The 21,294-nt window shown below is 34.4% G+C and overlaps 2 pseudogenes; one reads left to right on the top strand and one right to left on the bottom strand.

The window, feature by feature from the left end:
* The first annotated feature begins 150 nt into the window (after positions 1–150).
* LOC123475775 lies at positions 151–18,184 on the top strand (annotated as a pseudogene).
* Positions 17,939–21,221, bottom strand: LOC123475453 (annotated as a pseudogene).
* Positions 21,222–21,294: the final 73 nt, after the last annotated feature.

Here is a 21,294-nt window from a genome sequence, read left to right on the forward strand (position 1 = left end):
TGCGTAAACATCACGAAATTTGATAGTTCTTAAGGATATCTATCTAAATATATAATTTTATTATAAAAATGTAAAAAGTAAAAGTTTCTCATACAAAAGTTCACCCGTTTGTCTACAGAGTCGCCTACAGAACTGGGTCGCTATAAAAGTATGCGTAAAAAAATCCGTTTCCGGAGTTTCCGATATTATTGACATTTTTAAATAAATTTTATATGACCAATAGATCTCATCAGGACCTATCGGGGTATGTAAGTTTTAGGCTTTTTGAAGATATATTCAAGCTGTAAATAAATTTTGAAAAACATAGACGGTTTCGTACTAATCAATGGTACTACCATAACAAGAATTTTTAATTTACAGGATTATGAAATTGAATTACCATTATATATTCACAGAAAAATACGTATCCGATTAAGAGCTTTCATGGGATATAAATTTCAATTGAATCGAAGCTGTTAAAGAAATTTTAATTCATTTTTTTAGATCTCTTTTCTTCTACTTCCCAATAATCCCTTTTTGACCAAGAGTAGCAACATTGCTTTCAAAAATGACATGCTAACCCAATCTGGTTGTCTGCTTTACAAGTTGCTCAAAATTAAGTCATGCCGGTCATGACACATTATATCTTTTTCAATTTTTTGTTCGTTTTGTTATATTTTACTCAATAATTGTTTTAAATTGTCCCATAATTGTTCAAATTATTGTGCAAGATTACCTGAAAAATGCAAGAACTGTTTTAAACTTATGCCAAAAAAAGCTATAATTTGTTGATAAAAAAGTTTAAGTTTTGTTGTGACAATCCTAATTTGTTTCAATTGTCCCATAAATGTTTTTTGTGATATTTTGGTGATATAACATATTTTGAATAAAAGTTTGAATTGTTTAAAATTTGAAAAATATGTTGCATCATGACATTCCAATAATCAATACTTTTAAAAAACAGTCTACACGTTTGATTGCAGGAGTGCAGGTTGCTTGACAATTGTAGCTCTCTGGGCCCTCAACTTTGTTCTAAAGAGAAGATGTGCATTAAACAATAATAAAGATGTACAACAATAATTTGCCCATTTCTTCCCCATTTTCCCTTCACTTTGTTGCAAGGTTCTTCTTCCGGAACACTTAGTCCGACTGTCCGGAATATAAACAATTAAGCTTCACTTTTAACATCGGACAGGTGAATTAGGAAAATATCAGGGGACATTGGGAAATACTCTTTGCATAATTTCAGACAGGATGTTGAAGCACTTTGTTGTAGAGTAAATTCCATGAGAGGAGATTAAATTTGAGGTGAAAATTGCAATTTGAGAGCTGTAATATGAGAATTGTAATTTGAAAATTGAAATGTGAGAATTTGAATTTGAATTGTAATTATTATAAATTGCTAGTATTTTGACACCTGACAGTTGCTCAGCATCCAGCCTCTGTTTGGTATCCCCTACCTTTCTTCATATTTATTATCAATTTCACCTTAACACCGTCCAATTTTACAAAGCATTTTGGTCGTTTGCTTGGATATCCAGCTTCCTTTCGTTTAGATTCTTGTCTTTCCTTATTCTTCCGGGAATTTTCGCTTTTCTTTAAACTTGCTAAAAATTCTTTCATAATTTACAGAGATCGCGATTCCTCGTCTTCCTCCATCTCAGTTCTTTTATGTTGAACCAGTGTCCCAGATTATAAAAAAAAAAAAAAAACCACACAATTTTGAATTTCCAATGTTTTGAGAAACCACTGACAAACAATAACCGTCGAATTGGAACTAAACGAGTGGTGCCAAACGACTTTTCTGAAATTTTATATGAAAGGAAAGCTAATGTTAAATCCCACCAAGCGGGAAGCCCTTAAATTCCACCACAAAGGATATCATTAACGTTGATTAATTACATCCCTGGAATTTCGATTAATCGTTTAAAAACAATAATATCACGATAATGGCGTGAAATTGCTTGACGGATTTTCTAACGTCCCCTATGTTATCCGGCGATAACGTCGGAAGACTCGAGTCCAACCTTGGACCTAACTTTCAAAGCTGAAAGGTCCGAGGTTGGACTCCAGCCTGAAACTGTGTTGGCTATGCCAGGTAATTTGAAAGGTAAAATCGCTCGTAACAAAAATTGCAGGGCGCTAAAAGGACTTTATTTCAATTACCCCAAGGGTTTCTAGCAGGATTTTTTTGCTGGTATGGTTGTTTTTTCCTGGTGTGGGTGCATTTAGTTCTCGATTGCCCATTAGGTGGTTTCGCCGATTAGGCAGGCGAAAATAAAAAATAATAAGTTTTCACGTGAAGGATAGGGGTATACTTTTTTAAAGTGAGTTAATTGACTACTTTTAATTCGGAATGACGATTACTGTAGGGTCACTACAGGGTGATTAAGTGTAATTTTCTTTTCTTAGCGCCATTAGCGAGTCCTTTCATATGTTGTATAGAAATCGGTCTGTTCGAAAATACCTGATATGGATGCAAATTACTAATTAAAAGAACTCGTCTGGATAAAATATACGAGCAGAGGAAGCAGTGTGAAAAACGAAAAGGTAACATGTTTACTGAGATTTTATTGAGGATATTAAACAATTTGTAAAGTTTATGTTTAAGTATAGTAAGTGTAGTTGTTATTTAAATTGACATGTTTATTCGAATGTTTTTTACAGAGTTAGCAGGAAGGACTGTGGAATCTACAGAGAAATTAGTAGATTGAAGTATATCGTGTTTGGTACTTTTTTGATACCTTGTTTGACAGGATGTTTTCAGTAAGTGTTAAACTAGGTTGGTTTTTCGAATAATAACCTTTTTTTTATTAATTTAAATAGATCAAAACCATTAGTTGCAGTTCGTACATATATTCGGGAAAACCATCTTACCAATAGCTCAACACAATCTTCTACTTAGGTTAGGGAATATCATTTTCTAGTGTTATTATTAATATTTATAATTTGGGAATCTAATTAAAGTCATTTATACTGTTTTTTTATAGGAAGTGAACAGGTTTTTATTTGAATAATAAACCCAGTTTTTTTTTTATTTCATTAAATCATCCCCTATTTGCTATATCAGACTCAGAAAATAACCTAAATCAAATATAAAACAATAAGTTTCAAAATAAAAACTAAAATATCAAAGTGTCATATTATGTATCCTCTAATTCTAAAATTTAAAACAAGAAAAAGTGAAGATAGAAAATAAAAAATTATAAAGCTAAAACCACTTTGTTTTTTGTTTGTTTTTCAAAGCACCTAGTTTAACAAGAAAAAGAATCACTTAATCCAAATTGGCGTTTCAGTCGTAATTATGACGAGTGATTTTTGTCGAATTCCAACAGATGTCGTTTTTCCGCGGATTTTGACAAAAGTGGGAAGGCCCTTCCCACTTTTTCATTCTTACAATAATTTCAAATTGCTATTAAACTTACGATTTCGATTCAGAATTGAATGATAATCAGCGAAAATCAAGTTGATTTTCAATAAGCCTTAGAGTTGATGAACTAAACGGGAAAATCTAAAACTAAAGTTAAGGTGCTAAAAGGCACTTTGTTTTCCTATGTTTTTAGAGGCACATGGTTACAACAAGAAAATAGATCACTTAATCCAAATTGTGATTTCATTTCTAATTGCAATGATGAATTTATCTAATTCCAACAGATGTCGTTTTTGCGGATTTTGACAAAAGTGGTAAAGGCTATACCCTTGCACCCTCATTTTGGCCAAATTTCAAATTTTTATAAAAATACACGATTTCGATTAAATTGAATAGTTATCATGAAAATCAAGCTGATTTTCAATAAATATCAGAAGATTTTATGAACTAAACGTAAAAAGCAAAAATTAAAGGATTAAAGGTGCTAAAACCACTTTGTTTTTATTTATGTTTTCCAAGCGCCTGGTTTAACAAGAAAATGAATCACTTAATCAAGTAATGATTTCAATTTCTAATTATGACAAGTGAATTTTATCGAATTCCAACAGATGTCGTTTTTGCGGATTTTGACAAAAGTGGGAAGGCTATACCCCCTTCCCACTTTTTCATTAGCCAATTCAAATTTTCTTAAAATACACGATTTCTCCATTCAGAATTGAATGATAATCATGAAAATCAAGTTGATTTTTTCAATAAACCTTAGAGTTTATGAACCCAAACGTAAAAATCTAGGAAACTAAAGTTAAGGTGTTACAACCACTTTATTTTTTTTTATGTTTTTAAAGGCACCTGGATTTAACAAGAAAATGAATCCCTTAGTCCAAATCAGCGTCAATATCTGATTATGACCAGTGAATACTTTATCGAATTCCAATAGATGTCGTTTTTTGCCGGATTTTGACAAAAGTGGGAGAGACTATACCCTTCCACTTTTTCATTTTTGGCCAATTTCAAATTTTATTAAAATACGATTTCCATTCAGAATTGTATGATAATCCACGGAAATCAGGTTAATTTTTCTATTAGTCTTATAGTTTCTGGTTTAAACATTAAAACCATAGAATTAAGTTAGGTGCGCTAACCTTTTTTCCCTTTTCGTTAATTTTTAAAACAGCTAGTTTAAACAGGAAAACCAATGACGAAATCCCCCGGAAATCGGCGTTCAATTTCGGTGCTGCCGTGTGATTTTTTGGATAATTTCAAGAGATGTCGTTTTGGCCGATTTTGACAAAAGTAGGAAGGCTATACCTTCCCACTTTTTCATTTTGGCCAAATTTCAAATTTTACTTAAAATACATGATTTCGATTCAGAATGGTATGAAAATCGCGGAAATCAGATTAATTGTTCTGTTGGTCTTATAGTTTTTGGTTTAAACGTTAAAAACCATAAATTAAATTGGTGCGCTAACAGCTCTGTTTTCGTTAATTTTAAAACGGCTAGTTTAGTGAGAAAACCAATGACGAAATCAAATCGGCGTTCAATTTCGATTATGCCGTGTGATTTTGGATAATTTCAAGAGATGTCGTTTTGGCCGATTTTGACCAAAGTAGGAAGGCTATACCCTCCCCACTTTTTCATTTTTAGGCAAATTTCAAAGTAGCTTAAAATACCATGATTTCGATTCAGAATGGTATGAAAATCGCGGAAATCAGGTTAATTTTTCTATTGGTCTTATAGTTTTTGGTTTAAACGTTAAAAACCATAAATTGAGTTGGTGCGCTAACGGCGCTGTTTTCGTTAATTTTTAAAACGGCTAGTTTAACGAGAAAACCAATGACGAAATCGAAATCAGCGTTCAATTTCGATTATGCCGTGTGATTTTTGGATAATTTCAAGAGATGTCGTTTTTGGCCGATTTTGACAAAAGTAGGAAGGCTATACCCTTCCCACTTTTTCATTTTTAGCCAAATTTCAAATTTTGCTTAAAATACATGATTTCGATTCAGAATGGTATGAAAATCGCGGAAATCCGGTTAATTGTTCTGTTGGTCTTATAGTTTTTGGTTTAAACGTTAAAAACCATAAATTAAGTTGGTGCGCTAACAGCACTGTTTTCGTTAATTTTAAAACGGCTAGTTTAACGAGAAAACCAATGACGAAATCGAAATCAGCGTTCAATTTCGATTATGCCGTGTGATTTTGGATAATTTCAAGAGATGTCGTTTTTGGCCGATTTTGACAAAAGTAGGAAGGCTATACCCTTCCCACTTTTTCATTTATGGCCAAATTTCAAATTTTGCTTAAAATACAGATTTCGATTCAGAATGGTATGAAAATCACGGAAATCAGGTTAATTTATCTGTTGGTCTTATAGTTTTGTTTTAAACGTTAAAAACCATAAATTAAGTTGGTGCGCTAACAGCACTGTTTTCGTTAATTTTAAAACGGCTAGTTTAACGAGAAAACCAATGACGAAATCGAAATCAGCGTTCAATTTCGATTATGCCGTGTGATTTTGGATAATTTCAAGAGATGTCATTTTGGCCGATTTTGACAAAAGTAGGAAGGCTATATACCCTTCCCACTTTTTCATTTTTGGCCAAATTTCAAATTTTGTTAAAATACATGATTTCGATTCAGAATGGTACGAAAATCACGGAAATCAGGTTAATTTTTCTGCTGGTCTTATAGTTTTTGTTTTAAACGTTAAAAACCATAAATTAAGTTGGTGCGCTAACAGCACTGTTTTCGTTAATTTTTAAAACGGCTAGTTAAACGAGAAAACCAATGACGAAATCGAAATCAGCGTTCAATTTCGATTATGCCGTGTAATTTTTGGATAATTTCAAGAGATGTCGTTTTTTGGCCGATTTTGACAAAAGTAGGGAAGGCTATACCCTTCCCACTTTTTCATTTTTGGCCAAATTTCAAATTTTGCTTAAAATACATGATTTCGATTCAGAATGGTATGAAAATCGCGGAAATCAGGTTAATTGTTCTGTTGGTCTTATAGTTTTTGGTTTAAACGTTAGAAACCATAAATTAAGTTGGTGCGCTAACAGCACTGTTTTCGTTAATTTTAAAACGGCTAGTTTAACGAGAAAACCAATGACGAAATCAAAATCAGCGTTCAATTTCGATTATGCCGTATGATTTTGGATAATTTCAAGATGTCGTTTTTGGCCGATTTTGACAAAAGTAGGAAGGCTATACCCTTCCCACTTTTTCATTTTTGGCCAAATTTCAAATTTTGCTTAAAATACGTGATTTCGATTCAGAATGGTATGAAAATCGCGGAAATCAGGTTAATTGTTCTGTTGGTCTTATGTTTTTGGTTTAAACGTTAAAAACCATAAATTAAGTTGGTGCGCTAACAGCACTGTTTTCGTTAATTTTTAAAACGGCTAGTTTAACGAGAAAACCAATGACGAAATCGAAATCAGCGTTCAATTTCGATTATGCCGTGTGATTTTTTGGATAATTTCAAGAGATGTCGTTTTTGGCCGATTTTTGACAAAAGTAGGAAGGCTATACCCTTCCCCACTTTTTTCATTTTTGGCCAAATTTTGCCCAAAATACATGATTTCGATTCAGAATGGTATGGAAATCGCGGAAATCCCAGTTAATTGTTCTGTTGGTCTTATAGTTTTGGTTTAAACGTTAAAAACCATAAATTACGTTGGTGCGCTAACAGCACTGTTTTCGTTAATTTTTAAACGGCTAGTTTAACGAGAAAACCAATGACGAAATCGAAATCAGCGTTCAATTTCGATTATGCCGTGTGATTTTGGATAATTTCAAGAGATGTCCCCCCTTTTTGGCCGATTTTGACAAAAGTAGGAAGGCTATACCTTGCCCACTTTTTCATTTTTGGCCAAATTTCAATTTCTTAAAATACATGATTTCGATTCAGAATGGTATGAAAATCGCGGAAATCAGGTTAATTGTTCTGTTGGTCTTATAGTTTTTGGTTTAAACGTTAAAAACCATAAATTAAGTTGGTGCGCTAACAGCACTGTTTTCGTTAATTTTTAAAACGGCTAGTTTAGCGAGAAAACCAATGACGAAATCGAAATCAGCGTTCAATTTCGATTATGCCGTGTGATTTTGGATAATTTCAAGAGATGTCGTTTTGGCCGATTTTGACAAAAGTAGGGGAAGGCTTACACTTTCCACTTTTTTTCATTTTTTGCAAATTTCAAATTTTGCTTAAAATACATGATTTCGATTCAGAATGGTATGAAAATCGCGGAAATCCGGTTAATTGTTCTGTTGGTCTTATAGTTTTTGGTTTAAACGTTAAAAACCATAAATTAAGTTGGTGCGCTAACAGCACTGTTTTCGTTAATTTTAAAACGGCTAGTTTAACGAGAAAACCACTGACGAAATCGAAATCAGCGTTCAATTTCGATTATGCCGTATGTTTTTGGATAATTTCAAGAGATGTCTCTTTTGGCCGATTTTGACAAAAGTAGAAGGCTATACCTGCCCACTTTTTCATTTTTGGCCAAATTTCAAATTTTAAAATATATGATTTCGATTCCAGAATGGTATGAAAATCGCGGAAATCAGGGTTAATTGTTCTGTTGGTCTTATAGTTTTGGTTTAAACGTTAAAAACCATAAATTAAGTTGGTGCGCTAACAGCACTGTTTTCGTTAATTTTTAAAACGGCTAGTTTAACGAGAAAACCAATGACGAAATCGAAATCAGCGTTCAATTTCGATTATGCCGTGTGATTTTTGGATAATTTCAAGAGATGTCGTTTTTGGCCGATTTTGACAAAAGTAGGAAGGCTATACCCTTCCCACTTTTTCATTTTTGGCCAAATTTCAAATTTTGCTTAAAATACATGATTTCGATTCAGAATGGTATGAAAATCGCGGAAATCCGGTTAATTGTTCTGTTGGTCTTCTAGTTTTTGGTTTAAACGTTAAAACCATGAATTAAGTTGGTGCGCTAACAGCACTGTTTTCGTTAATTTTTAAAACGGCTAGTTTAACGGAAAACCAATGACGAAATCGAAATCAGCGTTCAATTTCGATTATGCCGTGTGATTTTTGGATAATTTCAAGAGATGTCGTTTTTGGCCGATTTTGACAAAAAGTACGAAGGCTATACCCTTCCCACTTTTTCATTTATAGCCCATTTCAAATTTTGCTTAAAATACATGATTTCGATTCAGAATGGTATGAAAATCACGGAAATCAGGTTAATTTATCTGTTGGTCTTATAGTTTTGTTTTAAACGTTAAAAACCATAAATTAAGTTGGTGCGCTAACAGCACTGTTTTTCGTTAATTTTTAAAACGGCTAGTTTAACGAGAAAACCAATGACGAAATCGAAATCAGCGTTCAATTTCGATTATGCCGTGTGATTTTGGATAATTTCAAGAGATGTCATTTTTTGGCCGATTTTGACCAAAGTAGGATAGCGCTATATACCCTTCCCACTTTTTCATTTTCGGCCAAATTTCAAAATTTGCTTAAAATACATGATTTCGATTCAGAATGGTACGAAAATCACGGAAATCAGGTTAATTTTTCTGCTGGTCTTATAGTTTTTGTTTTTAAACGTTAAAAACCATAAATTAAGTTGGTGCCAGCAGCACTGTTTTCGTTAATTTTTAAAACAGCTAGTTAAACGAGAAAACCAATGACGAAATCCGAAATCAGCGTTCAATTTCGATTATGCCGTGTGATTTTGGATAATTTCAAGAGATGTCGTTTTTGGCCGATTTGACAAAAGTGAGAAGGCTATACCCTTCCCACTTTTTCATTTTTGGCCAAATTTCAAATTTTGCTTAAAATACATGATTTCGATTCAGGAATGGTATGAAAATCGCGGAAATCAGGTTAATTGTTCTGTTAGTCTTATAGTTTTTGGTTTAAACGTTAAAAACCATAAATTAAGTTGGTGCGCTAACAGCACTGTTTTCGTTAATTTTTAAAACGGCTAGTTTAACGGAAAACCAGTGACGAAATCGAAATCAGCGTTCAATTTCGATTATGCCGTGTGATTTTTGGATAATTTCAAGAGATGTCGTTTTTGGCCGATTTTGACAAAAGTAGGAAGGCTATACCCTTCCCACTTTTTCATTTTTGGCCAAATTTCAAATTTTGGCTTAAAATACATGATTTCGATTCAGAATGGTATGAAAATCGCGGAAATCCGGTTAATTGTTCTGTTGGTCTTATAGTTTTGGTTTTAAACGTTAAAAACCATAATTAAGTTGGTGCGCTAACAGCACTGTTTTCGTTAATTTTTAAAACGGCTAGTTTAACGAGAAAACCAATGACGAAATCGAAATCAGCGTTCAATTTCGATTATGCCGTGTGATTTTTGGATAATTTCAAGAGATGTCGTTTTTGGCCGATTTTGACAAAAGTAGGAAGGCTTACCTTCCCACTTTTTCATTATGGCCAAATTTCAAATTTTGCTAAATACATGATTTCGATTCAGAATGGTATGAAAATCACGGAAATCAGGTTAATTTATCTGTTGGTCTTATAGTTTTTGTTTTAAACATTAAAAACCATAAATTAAGTTGGTGCGCTAACAGCACTGTTTTCGTTAATTTTTAAAACGGCTAGTTTAACGAGAAAACCAATGACGAAATCGAAATCAGCGTTCAATTTCGATTATGCCGTGTGATTTTTGGATAATTTCAAGAGATGTCGTTTTTGGCCGATTTTGACAAAGTAGGAAGGCTATACCCTTCCCACTTTTTCATTTTTGGCCAAATTTCAAATTTTGCTTAAAATACATGATTTCGATTCAGAATGGTATGAAAATCGCGGAAATCCGGTTAATTGTTCTGTTGGTCTTATAGTTTTGGTTTAAACGTTAAAACCATAATTAAGTTGGTGCGCTAACAGCACTGTTTTCGTTAATTTTTAAAACGGCTAGTTTAACGAGAAAACCAATGACGAAATCGAAATCAGCGTTCAATTTCGATTATGCCGTGATGATTTTGGATAATTTCAAGAGATGTCGTTTTTGGCCGATTTTGACTAAAGTAGGAAGGCTATACCCTTCCCCTTTTTCAAATGGAAATTTCAAATTACTTAAAATACATGATTTCGATTCAGAATGGTATGAAAATCGCGAAATCCGGTTAATTGTTCTGTTGGTCTTATAGTTTTTGGTTTAAACGTTAAAAACCATAAATTAAGTTGGTGCGCTAACAGCACTGTTTTCGTTAATTTTTAAAACGGCTAGTTTAACGAGAAAACCAATGACGAAATCGAAATCGGCGTTCAATTTCGATTATGCCGTGTGATTTTGGATAATTTCAAGAGATGTCGTTTTTGGCCGATTTTGACAAAAGTAGGAAGGCTATACCCCTCCCACTTTTTCATTTATGGCCAAATTTCAAATTTTGCTTAAAATACATGATTTCGATTCAGGAATGGTATGAAATCACGGAAATCAGGTTAATTTATCTGTTGGTCTTATAGTTTTTTTTTTAAACGTTAAAACCATAAATTAAGTTGGTGCGCTAACAGCACTGTTTTCGTAAATTTTTAAAACGGCTAGTTTAACGAGAAAACCAATGACGAAATCGAAATCAGCGTTCAATTTCGATTATGCCGTGTGATTTTGGATAATTTCAAGAGATGTCGTTTTTGGCCGATTTTGACCAAAGTAGGAAGGCTGCCCACTTTTTCATTTTGGCCAAATTTCAAATTTTGTTTAAAATACATGATTTCGATTCAGAATGGTATGAAAATCGCGGAAATCCGGTTAATTGTTCTGTTGGTCTTATAGTTTTTGGTTTAAACGTTAAAACCATAAATTAAGTTGGTGCGCTAACAGCACTGTTTTCGTTAATTTTTAAAACGGCTGGTTTAACGAGAAACCAATGACGAAATCGAAATCAGCGTTCAATTTCGATTATGCCGTGTGATTTTGGATAATTTCAAGAGATGTCGTTTTGGCCGATTTTGACAAAAGTAGGGAAGGCTATACCCTTCCCACTTTTTCATTTATGGCCAATTTCAAATTTTGCTTAAAATACATGATTTCGATTCAGAATGGTATGAAAATCACGGAAATCAGGTTAATTTATCTGTTGGTCTTATAGTTTTTTTGTTTTAAACATTAAAAACCATAAATTAAGTTGGTGCGCTAACAGCACTGTTTTCGTTAATTTTTAAAACGGCTAGTTTAACGAGAAAACCAATGACGAAATCGAAATCAGCGTTCAATTTCGATTATGCCGTGTGATTTTGGATAATTTCAAGAGATGTTATTTTGGCCGATTTTGACAAAAGTAGGAAGGCTATATACCCTTCCCCCTTTTTCATTTTGGCCAAATTTCAAATTTGCTTAAAATACATGATTTCGATTCAGAATGGTACGAAAATCACGGGAAATCAGGTTAATTTTTCTGCTGGTCTTATAGTTTTTGTTTTAAACGTTAAAACCATAAATTAAGTTGGTGCGCTAACAGCACTGTTTTCGTTAATTTTTAAAACGGCTAGTTAAACGAGAAAACCAATGACGAAATCGAAATCAGCGTTCAATTTCGATTATGCCGTGTGATTTTTGGATAATTTCAAGAGATGTCGTTTTTGGCCGATTTTGACAAAAGTAGGAAGGCTATACCCTTCCCACTTTTTTCATTTTTGGCCAAATTTCAAATTTTGCTTAAAATACATGATTTCGATTCAGAATGGTATGAAAATCGCGGAAATCAGGTTAATTGTTCTGTTGGTCTTATAGTTTTTGGTTTAAACGTTAAAAACCATAAATTAAGTTGGTGCGCTAACAGCACTGTTTTCGTTAATTTTTAAAACGGCTAGTTTAACGAGAAAACCAATGACGAAATCAAAATCAGCGTTCAATTTCGATTATGCCGTGTGATTTTTGGATAATTTCAAGAGATGTCGTTTTTGGCCGATTTTGACAAAAGTAGGAAGGCTATACCCTTCCCACTTTTTCATTTTTGGCCAAATTTCAAATTTTGCTTAAAATACATGATTTCGATTCAGAATGGTATGAAAATCGCGGAAATCAGGTTAATTGTTCTGTTGGTCTTATAGTTTTTGGTTTAAACGTTAAAAACCATAAATTAAGTTGGTGCGCTAACAGCACTGTTTTCGTTAATTTTTAAAACGGCTAGTTTAACGAGAAAACCAATGACGAAATCGAAATCAGCGTTCAATTTCGATTATGCCGTGTGATTTTTGGATAATTTCAAGAGATGTCGTTTTTGGCCGATTTTGACAAAAGTAGGAAGGCTATACCCTTTCCACTTTTTCATTTTTGGCCAAATTTCAAATTTTGCTTAAAATACATGATTTCGATTCAGAATGGTATGAAAATCGCGGAAATCCGGTTAATTGTTCTGTTGGTCTTATAGTTTTTGGTTTAAACGTTAAAAACCATAAATTAAGTTGGTGCGCTAACAGCACTGTTTTCGTTAATTTTTAAAACGGCTAGTTTAACGAGAAAACCAATGACGAAATCGAAATCAGCGTTCAATTTCGATTATGCCGTGTGATTTTTGGATAATTTCAAGAGATGTCGTTTTTGGCCGATTTTGACAAAAGTAGGAAGGCTATACCCTTCCCACTTTTTCATTTATGGCCAAATTTCAAATTTTGCTTAAAATACATGATTTCGATTCAGAATGGTATGAAAATCACGGAAATCAGGTTAATTTATCTGTTGGTCTTATAGTTTTTGTTTTAAACGTTAAAAACCATAAATTAAGTTGGTGCGCTAACAGCACTGTTTTCGTTAATTTTTAAAACGGCTAGTTTAACGAGAAAACCAATGACGAAATCGAAATCAGCGTTCAATTTCGATTATGCCGTGTGATTTTGGATAATTTCAAGAGATGTCGTTTTTGGCCGATTTTGACAAAAGTAGGAAGGCTATACCCTTCCCACTTTTTCATTTTTGGCCAAATTTCAAATTCTTGCTTAAAATACATGATTTCGATTCAGAATGGTATGAAAATCGCGGAAATCCGGTTAATTGTTCTGTTGGTCTTATAGTTTTTGGTTTAAACGTTAAAAACCATAAATTAAGTTGGTGCGCTAACAGCACTGTTTTCGTTAATTTTTAAAACGGCTAGTTTAACGAGAAAACCAATGACGAAATCGAAATCAGCGTTCAATTTCGATTATGCCGTGTGATTTTGGATAATTTCAAGAGATGTCGTTTTTGGCCGATTTTGACAAAAGTAGGAAGGCTATACCCTTCCCACTTTTTCATTTATGGCCAAATTTCAAATTTTGCTTAAAATACATGATTTCGATTCAGAATGGTATGAAAATCACGGAAATCAGGTTAATTTATCTGTTGGTCTTATAGTTTTTGGTTTAAACGTTAAAAACCATAAATTAAGTTGGTGCGCTAACAGCACTGTTTTCGTTAATTTTTAAAACGGCTAGTTTAACGAGAAAACCAATGACGAAATCGAAATCAGCGTTCAATTTCGATTATGCCGTGTGATTTTGGATAATTTCAAGAGATGTCGTTTTTGGCCGATTTTGACAAAAGTAGGAAGGCTATACCCTTCCCACTTTTTCATTTTTGGCCAAATTTCAAATTTTGCTTAAAATACATGATTTCGATTCAGAATGGTATGAAAATCGCGGAAATCAGGTTAATTTTTCTGTTGGTCTTATAGTTTTTGTTTTAAACGTTGAAAACCATAAATTAAGTTGGTGCGCTAACAGCACTGTTTTCGTTAATTTTTAAAACGGCTAGTTTAACGAGAAAACTGCAATGACGAAATCGAAATCAGCGTTCAATTTCGATTATGCCATGTGATTTTTGGATAATTTCAAGAGATGTCGTTTTTGGTCGATTTTGACAAAAGTAGGAAGGCTATACCCTTCCACTTTTTCATTTTTGGCCAAATTTCAAATTTTGCTTAAAATACATGATTTCGATTCAGGAATGGTATGAAAATCACGGAAATCAGGTTAATTTATCTGTTGGTCTTATAGTTTTTGGTTTAAACGTTAAAACCATAAATTGAGTTGGTGCGCTAACAGCACTGTTTTCGTTAATTTTAAAACGGCTAGTTAAACGAGAAAACCAATGACGAAATCGAAATCAGCGTTCAATTTCGATTATGCCGTGTGATTTTTGGATAATTTCAAGAGATGTCGTTTTTGGCCGATTTTGACAAAAGTAGGAAGGCTATACCCTTCCCACTTTTTCATTTTTGGCCAAATTTCAAATTTTGCTTAAAATACATGATTTCGATTCAGAATAGTACGAAAATCACGGAAATCAGGTTAATTTTTCTGTTGGTCTTATAGTTTTTGTTTTAAACGTTAAAAACCATAAATTAAGTTGGTGCGCTAACAGCACTGTTTTCGTTAATTTTTAAAACGGCTAGTTTAACGAGAAAACCAATGACGAAATCGAAATCAGCGTTCAATTTCGATTATGCCGTGTGATTTTGGATAATTTCAAGAGATGTCGTTTTTGGCCGATTTTGACAAAGTAGGAAGGCTATACCCTTCCCACTTTTCATTTTTGCCAAATTTCAAATTTTGTTAAAATACATGATTTCGATTCAGAATGGTATGAAAATCGCGGAAATCAGGTTAATTGTTCTGTTGGTCTTATAGTTTTTGGTTTAAACGTTAAAAACCATAAATTAAGTTGGTGCGCTAACAGCACTGTTTTCGTTAATTTTAAAACGGCTAGTTTAACGAGAAAACCAATGACGAAATCGAAATCAGCGTTCAATTTCGATTATGCCGTGTGATTTTTGGATAATTTCAAGAGATGTCGTTTTTGGCCGATTTTGACAAAGTAGGAAGGCTATACCCTTCCCACTTTTTCATTTTTTGGCCAAATTTCAAATTTTGCTTAAAATACATGATTTCGATTCAGAATGGTATGAAAATCGCGGAAATCCGGTTAATTGTTCTGTTGGTCTTATAGTTTTTGGCTTAAACGTTAAAACCATAAATTAAGTTGGTGCGCTAACAGCACTGTTTTCGTTAATTTTTAAAACGGCTAGTTTAACGAGAAAACCAATGACGAAATCAAAATCAGCGTTCAATTTCGATTATGCCGTGTGATTTTTGGATAATTTCAAGAGATGTCGTTTTTGGCCGATTTTGACAAAAGTAGGAAGGCTATACCCTTCCCACTTTTTCATTTTTGGCCAAATTTCAAATTTTGCTTAAAATACATGATTTCGATTCAGAATGGTATGAAAATCGCGGAAATCAGGTTAATTGTTCTGTTGGTCTTATAGTTTTTGGTTTAAACGTTAAAAACCATAAATTAAGTTGGTGCGCTAACAGCACTGTTTTCGTTAATTTTTAAAACGGCTAGTTAAACGAGAAAACCAATGACGAAATCGAAATCAGCGTTCAATTTCGATTATGCCGTGGGATTTTGGATAATTTCAAGAGATGTCGTTTTTGGCCGATTTTGACAAAAGTAGGAAGGCAATACACTTCCCACTTTTTCATTTTTGGCCAAATTTCAAATTTTTCTTAAAATACATGATTTCGATTCGAGAATTGAATGATAATCACGGAAATCAAGTCGATTTTTCAATAGGCCTTATACTTTTTTTTAAATTAACCTAAACAACCAAATATAAAGTTGCCTTGGTAACAATACTTTATTTTCGTTTAGTTTAAAATCGGCTAATTTAATGAGGAAACCATTTACTAAATCGAAATTAGCGGTTAGTTTTGATTATACTGTGTGATTTTTTTACTCCAACGCTATCGAAAAGTTCGCGAACAGCGGCGAGCCGTTGAGGTATCAGAGTTCTACGGTTTGCCGCAATTCAAGAGCGACTACGTATACAGCCCAACCCTATCGGGAACTTCCCCGATCGTAGGCTTCTAGTGATAATCACGTAAATCAAGTTGATTTTTCATTTGGCCTTATAGTTTATTAACTAAACGTAAAAAACGAAAACTTAAGTTGGGGCGCCAACAGCACTGTTTGTTTGTTTTTTTGTTGTTGTTACCGTTTGTTGTCACCGGGAGCAGTTGAGTTTCAACTGACGAAAGCACGGCTAAAAGCTCCAACTTCCGAGGCTGCACGTTAGAGTTCGTAAAATTGAGTGTATCTTCTTGAGTACGTACAAAGCGCTGTACCCTACTGGCGCGACGGCTGAGACGAGGTTGTCGGAGCTTTCGGATCCGTAAAACACGGAAAGCAGACGCACACATTTGTAAAGTCAATTACGTTTTCACGTGGTAATTTCAATTGAAACAAACATAGATCTTTTAACACAATATTTTCTGACCAATTTACTTTTTTCTAGGCCCTAGCCTAATGGCAGAAATACTTTTTAAGTGAAGCTGAAAAAGCTTTTATTCATCATGGGGTACAGGTGGGCAAATTACTTTATCTATCAGCTAATATTGTATACAAGCATCTCTAGAAAAACTAGTTATAAGGTTACATGAAGTGGAGCACACATTTTCCCATGGATCAATAAATACTTTTCTCTTCTGCAACATGTTTTTATGGAACATGAAAGGATGACTTACGATGTGATGGCAGGACAAGACTAGATTATCGTCCCATAATCCTTGAGACTAGTTTGGTTTCCAATGCTAGTGGCTCATCAAGGCTTAGACTTGCCAACTCTGATGTTCTTGTGGGAGTCAAAGTTGAATTGGCTTCACCGTTATCTGAAAAACCTTCGGAAGGAAGGCTGGAATTCTTTGTGGACTGGTCTGTTTAAATTAAGACATATAATGTTAAAATCATGTTAAATGTCAATCATTTTCAAATCAAAGCTCTGCAAATGCAACACTGAATTTGAAGGAAGAGGTGGTGAAGACTTGGCAAATGAAATATGCAGATTTTTGCAGATGTCTTACATGTCAGGGAGATACAATAAATTTAGCAGAACTCTCTGTTTTGACAGGCCAACAATGTTAGGTCTTATATGTTGACATATTAGTAAAGATTAATTACTTATTTACAGGTCATGGATTTGTTGTCAACATTTTTCTAATATTTAAATAGATTCTTGAATGTGGTGGAAACCTGTAATGACACAGTGTCATTGGCCGTAAAATCTGCTTCTTTATACGACGCAAATTCCGTCCATTAAAGTAGCAACCATGGATGGAGATCAACCTGAATTAGAGCTGTCCGAAGATCCTTACGATACTAAGAGATTAAACACGCAAAACGTACCATGTCTCGTAACGCTGATGAAAGTAAAGATTTTTTATTTGTTTTGTTACACTGTTTTGGAACTTAAACAACATAATTATTTTTATTATCAGATTGGAAACCATTACCTTGTTGATCCGACACCGGAAGGAATGTTGCAGTTCTTCGGGTGTTGTTGTTGCAGTATCTGGTACCAAGAAGATAACGGCTGTTAGGAAAATCGGCTCTGGAAGCTTACACCCAGAAAGCCTAGTGTCAATGCTCAAAGTAATACTCATTAACACAATATGAATATCAATTATATTCAATTAAGCCGCCAAAAATTATGTTTCTTTTGCTTTAACAGACAGCAAGCGAAGTAGGCACAGTTGTTAACAAGATTCTTATGAACAAGCTATTGGAGGAAGAAAGGGCGGGGAAAACCCAAAAGTCGGTTTCATGCGGTGAACTTCATTTAGTGTAAGAAGTTTTTGTAATTGAATCAGTTCAACAATATTTTTGAAATTACAATTTTCCCATTAAAGTTCGATCTATTGCTATTTTATTGTTATTCAACTATTTGTACAAGGACTGTCATGTCTGGTGCACGACCAAGCCAAAATAACACGCGAAGACCCCAAAAGGTTAGCCTCATCTGGGTTTTATCCCACCTGGTTGATAATTGCATTTTATCAATAAACAATGCCAAAAAAACGATAATCGAATCTTTTAGTTTCGGTATTACCATAACCGCCAATCGAAGAGAAATTGTTGCCAGACTCCTTGAAGACGTTGCCGGAATGAAGCCCCTGGAACTATGAAAAATCCTCGTGTGGCGCTTCTTGCCATCAATGTGTATCGATCGACGAGACTTCCATGGTCTTTAGTTATTGCCCTAACAGTATTGATATTCCTTAGAATATAAAAAGAAGCCGTTATTCAATTTAAAAAGGATTTGTTATACAAAATCATCTGTTTTCAAACGCCGTTTTAGTTTGACGTTCAAGTGAGTATTCTATAACTTAAAATAATAGAATTCAAACATGTAGCAAACTTAATCTATCAACTTTGCTGCATAATATGCTTTTCTAACGTTACTTCAGACTATACTCTGAGATTCAGGAACTAGTTGTCTGGTGCTATTACCTAATAGTTAAAAGCATCGTTCTTGGCATCGAACGAAGATTGTTCATGATCATGTCGAAACGCTGCGCTGCCATTTCCTGCATGTACTTCATATCACTTTCAGAAAGTTGGTTCAAATTGGTCAAATTGGGAGTTTGATTTCCAACTGGTCTTTGAAGAAGCATTTCGGCGAAGAGCAAATAATCTACGGAAACAAAACCACGAAAAAGTTTTTGTGGTGGTTTTATCTTCTTATGAGAATAAAATTAAATAAATAAAAAGTAAAAATAAAAAGACTACTAGGTCTTAAGGGATGCATTTGATGCAGCAAAATTGATGATTTTTTTCAAGCTGCAGAACGTTCTCGATAAAGCAGGCATCTAAATACCTAAATATGAGCATCAATTGAGAGGGCATTGCCGGAAGCTGCTCATCATCCGCTCATGAATTTCTTCCATTTGAATTCGTATTGCCTGGCGTTGTTCGGTTGTCCTCTTCTGCCATTCGCCCGCTTTTGGCCCTTTGTGATCGTAAAACATCCCCAAAGACCTGACTTTATTGAATCACCGTCAGTTGGCCAGGGCGGCGCTGAGATATAGCGCTGCGACACGGCCATGCAGAATAAACGGTAATCTAGTCATACAAACTCATTCGATGATGGAAATTTTTCCGGGAACGAGAAAAGACTGTCAGGGCAGTCGGCAGGATTTCAACTGACAACAAAAGACACTATCGAAGCAAAATCGCAAAACAAGGAAGAAAACTAACCGTTAACTCCAAGTTCGGCAGCATGGCGTTTCATTCCGGCATGATCGTTGAGTACAATTGAGGACCACAGCCGGCAAAGAGACTTGCGTACATTCGATGGAAGCTCTTCGTATAAGCCATGATCCAGCAGAACAATCTCGGCGTCACCTTTCTTCCTTTTGCGGACCAAGACTACAAAAAGGTGCATAAGCAAATAAATTGAACCGTTTGAAACTCGAATGGGGTTTTCTGACTTACTGTTTCCTGGATGGGGATCGGCATGGACAAAACCCGTATGAAATATTTGTTCAGCAAACGTTTCAATCAGCTTGTGGCTGACTTCCTTTATCGAGAGTCCTGCCTTCTCTAAGGAACTGGTATCGCTTACTTTGATCCCGTCAATAAATTCTGTAGTCAATACTCGCTGTATGTGAGAAAAAAGGAAAGAGAAAGGGAGCCAAATTTGTAAAATAGGAACGGAGATTATTCATCTTATTATTTTAGTTACCTTACTCGTCAAATCCCAGAAGACTTTGGGTCACGTAAACGTAAGGTAACGAAGATAGTTCTTTGGCACATCTGTCAAATATTCCGTTATCAATACACTTTCTTAAAGCTGAAGATGAGCTTGTTTTACCTTTCACCATTGTGGCCTTCATTTAGAAAATCAAGTTCCTTGCAAAGGGTTTCCTTTAAGTCCTGCATAAAGTTATGAGGCAAGTAACATTTTAATTTCACGTTGCAAAAGTTTAATCCCGAGATAATTTAGGATGTCTTGTCATTCTTTCATACCTTAAGCACCCATTTAAATTCGAATTTCGGGTGCATCCAACTTATCAGTTCTAAAAGTATTTCAATTGTCGCAATATCACCATTGAACCGGTCTTGCAAATCAATGTACTGAACCTTAACTGCAACTTCTTTTCCATCTTGGCATTTGGCTCGGAAAACCTATGTCAAATGAAATGGTAAATTTACGCTTCAGCATAAAAATCCTGTTTTGCATTTTAGAATTTACTTGAGCCAAACTGGCAGCAGCAATAGGTTCTTCGTCGAACGACTTGAACAATTCCTTGTGATCCTTTCCAAATTCTTCATTAAATAGTTGCCCAATTTCACTGGCACCTCGTGCAAGACATTTGTCTTGCAGAACTTTAAGAGTGTCCAGATATTCTTTTTGGTAAATGTGATTCATTGAAACTAGGCCTTGACCAAGTTTGATATACAGTCCACCATTGCTAAGACAGCCATCTAGAATCCGGTTAGCAGTGCGCTGATGAGTTTTTTTCAGCTCCTGCTGATATTGTATTGAATCTTCATCAATATTTCTTAATGACCACCAGTAGTCTGTAGATATGGTTGTTCCAATTACAAGTGATCTTCATAGATGGTAATTGATTATTTTAGGTTTATTCACTTTTGGTTGTACTGGCTAATGTATTACCTTAGGAATCTACCAATTCCTTGGACCGTAACCCTGACCTTTCGTTGTTGCTGGTTGTCAGCCTGAATATACCAGATACCAGGTACAGCAATAGCAGTTGCAAATAAAAGACCCCATTTCTTCTTGGAAGTAGTTTTAAAACTTGTGTTTGATAGTGTGGTACACTTCCTAATAGGTTGGTTTTGTAGATAAATAACTTTGGCAATCTTTATACCTTTGAGTGAAGTGAACATGATTTTTTGGGAATGGGAAGAATAATGGGAAAGATAATCAAAATATAATATGATCACCAAATCATGACCACTGACTGGAAAAGGAAGTAATTTCAGTCGGGAACACTGAAAAAATTCACCGTTGGTTGTTTAGTTGTACAAAATTAATGCAATCTTTAGCTGTAAGACTAAGTTCAAAATCAAGATAGCTCGTTTTTGTCTCAGTTTCTCAGACTCCCAGTCAAATTCTTTACGTAACAAACAAATTATTACCCACTGAAACACTTTTCAGTTTTCACCGT

This window comes from Daphnia magna, linkage group LG1 (assembly GCF_020631705.1).
Source record: "Daphnia magna isolate NIES linkage group LG1, ASM2063170v1.1, whole genome shotgun sequence".
Taxonomy (NCBI): Eukaryota; Metazoa; Arthropoda; class Branchiopoda; order Diplostraca; family Daphniidae; genus Daphnia; species Daphnia magna.